Below are 3,656 nucleotides of genomic sequence, written 5' to 3' on the forward strand. Positions count from 1 at the left end.
GAAAAGTCCGCAAAATACAAAGAAACTCATAGGGTAGGGGGAAGATTACAATTTTGTATAATTGCATGGTAATTATAAGTGGGTGAAGGATAAAAATAACAGGTTTATACTATATTATACACTATTTTCAGCAAAGGCAATGAAATAGTTAACCTATTCCGCTATCGCGGCCAAATCAAAAACGTCTTCCAGGGTCACTGCGCAATCATGAACATGAACATCCCGAAATGAATAAGAAAAGGACCCTAGCTTTATTGCCATTGGCCAACTCGTGGCAATGGCAGCGAAATTTCCTACTTTCGCTCGCGCAACTTACAGATACTTTATGCAATCGCGAAAATAAGGGCACAACCACGGCCACCTTTAACTTGATTTTGGACGGCACATAAGTCATATTTGTACCAGGGCGTCACGCATGCTGGGATTGATCTCTCGGACGTCAAGACATGGGTTGAGTGCCAACTGACATGCTGACAGCATCCTTGAGGGTACCCCGTAAAAGCATTGTTGTTGTTGTTTCTTTGTTGTTGATTTTTCTCATGTTAATTTTGTGATCTATTTTGTTTGTATTCTTGTTATTGATTGATATATTCATTGTTATATTTTGTTATTGTTATATTTTGTTATTGTTATATTTTTTATACATTGTTATATTTTCTGTAACATCAATATCCATTGTTTTGCCATGTAATAATTAGTTTAAAAAATTGTTTTCTACTCCTCTGTTAGTTATTAAATTTTTATAATATTCTCATATTTGTAGCTACTTAATGTAAAATGGTGTTTGCCGTTGGTGTTCAATAAATAAATAATCTCCTCAACGATCCTGTTCAAGGCCTTAGTTCGTCAGCTAACCCCTCCCCTCTTCACTAGCCCTACCCTCTTCGGCCAAATCAATCATCTTGAATCCGTCCAGAGACGCTCGTGAGACATCTTGGTTGCCGCGCTGGGTTCAATTTCATGCACGTCCCAGCCGAGGCAATATCTGCAGCTTATGGTCTCCAAAGCTCGGAGTGTATAAGAAGAGTTGCTGATGTTGCCTTCCTCTTCAAGCTGCTTAACAACCAGATCAGCTGCCCTTTTCTGCTCGAGAGGATCAATTTACACGTTTCTAAAAGCACCAGGCATCAACGCTTGTTTGCGCTAGACCATGCTTTGGCCAGCTATCTACGTTTCTGCCACCCATACAACGTCTGATGCGCTCCGGGAACGAGATCTGTTCATCGGTAGACTTTTTCGCTTACAGTTTGGAGGCTTTTAGGCGAGTGGCAGCGGAGGAATGTGACGCTCTATAGTTTTTTACTGTTAGTGCCGTTATCGACCATGTTGTTTGTTTTTTTCTAATCATTATTAGTGTTGTTCATTTAATTTTAATTATTGTTAATCATTTCATTATTTAATTTTGTTACTCATTTCATTTCTCTATTATTGTTATTCTTTTCATTGTTTATTATTGTTAGTACCTAGTACAAAACACAAACATTCACTGTTGTAGCTGTCAAACATTATCTTTGTAAATTGGTGTATTGCCGTTGGTAAATAAATAAATAAATAAACTCCAGGCCGTGGCCTGGTGGCAACGTTGCATGTAGTGTTGTTTAGCATCATACGTCCCATAAGATAACATGGCAGACAGGTGACACCATCAGCTCATTAATTCGAGTATTATTCATTCATTTAAAGTTAAATTTAGGAACATAAATTTATAAAAAAATAAAAATAAAATGTATAGAATTGAAAACCAAAACAATATAAATTGAAAACACATTTCTGTACATTTTAAATGGAGTCAATATTCTCATAGCCCAGTAACCAAGGGGTATTCTGAAAAAAAAAACAAAACACAAATATCATTAACTGCCTCCAAACAAAACATCTATTATATTATTATATTATATTATATTTGTTGTCATGAGAGCCGAAGCCCCCTGACTGCATACCCGGTACCTATCCTTCAGGACATACCCGGGCCCCATGATGTAGGCCGAAGCTTACGCATCAACCTTTAGCACATCATGGGCGGATGACTTAAGGTCATCAGGCTCGCCGGCTGCCGAAGCAGACCCTTCGGAAAGAGGGTTGCCCCTCAATCCTAACCAGGGATTCCGGCTGCTTGTTTAAGCGTCACTCCACCTGGGTTCCACAGGTCGGAACCTAGAGGTCCATAGTAGAGCGCCCCGACGCATTTAGTGCAAGCAACACTCGGGACCTATCTAATCCCTGACAGGCAGAACCCGCCATCAATAGCCAGGAGGAAGGGGACCATCAGCACGCTGACGGGGGGAACCCCAACCTCCCATTTACACCGCTGCCCGATCGAGGCCTTACCCATTGCTGGGAAACCAGAGATAACCAGAGCGATAGATCCCCAGATACCCCTGGCGGGCTCGGACCCAGCACCCGATCTACTTCGTTTGCCCGTCAGACCCAACATCACTGCCAGGCCATCAGGGTTTCCCAAAAGGAGGCAGGTATAGAAGTGGGACCCACCCGGATGAACCTATCCACCAGAGGTGGCGACACCCTTGACTCAATTGAGGTTCCGGGAAGAACCCCCCACACTCAAGATAACCATACCGTCCGTGCTCAGAGACAGGGATAGGTTTGCATAAGTACCTACAAACCGTTGCCCTCACACTGCGGAAAGTTACGTTGCCCTTGAGTGTCCCCGTGAGCTGCGGGTACTTGCCCGTTTTCACCTCCAGGAAAGGTTACTTCCAAAGTCGAGGATTTGCCCACTGAATGCTGGTCGCACACAACAAGCAGGCCGAAGCCCAAAGAACCACAGACACAGGTAGGTTAGAGATTATGATGTACTTCCATCTCTCCTAGAGCTAAACACCCCTCCATCCTGGATAAAGGAATGTCACTGGGACCCGATGCCCAGTCGACCATGTCTGAGGCCAACTTGAAAATGCCGATACCAACACGGAGCATTTACCTCCCCTCTGGGGGCTAGGTATTTCACCTCCCAGGACGAGGCTACTTCCAAAGTCGAGGATATGCCTCACAAAATGCCAGTCGTACACGACAGGTAGGACTCAGTCACAACCACAAGCTACAGGCAGGTGAAAGATCTATGAACTTAATCAACACTAGCAGAGCTGAACACCCCCACCACCCTGAATGGAGGGAATGTCACTGGGTACTCTCACTTTGGGTAAACCCAAAGAGGCTGGCTTGTCCAGTCGTCCATAGCTTGTGGTCTACCTGAAGTGCCGGTTCCAACACCGGGCAATTACCTCCCCTCTGGGAGAGCTAGGGTCCGCGTTACAGCTGTTACAACACTATTTGTGACGTTGCCACTTCGAAGGCCGCGGCCTGGAGGGTCTAAAGGGTAAAGGAGTTTAATTCCATGCAGCGGCCTTCGTGTCAACATCGCAAGTAAGTGTTAAACAGCCTTTTCGTTTGGAGGCAGCTAAATGGTGGCCCTAATTGTGTATTTTTTTAAGAATACGAGAGATTGGTCAACTGGGTTATGAAAATGCTGACTCTACTTTAAATGTAGGTACAAACATTTGAGTTTCAATTTAAATATTGTTTTGGTTTTCAACTCTGTGTTTTGTTTTTCAATCTTTTGATAAATTTATGTTCATATATTTATTCTATAAATAATAGGCACACTCGAATTAATGAACTAGTGTCGCCTGTCTGCC

This window comes from Macrosteles quadrilineatus, unplaced genomic scaffold, assembly GCF_028750875.1.
Source record: "Macrosteles quadrilineatus isolate MER2022 unplaced genomic scaffold, UCM_ALF_1.0 Scaffold_7__1_contigs__length_78375512, whole genome shotgun sequence".
NCBI lineage: Eukaryota > Metazoa > Arthropoda > Insecta > Hemiptera > Cicadellidae > Macrosteles > Macrosteles quadrilineatus.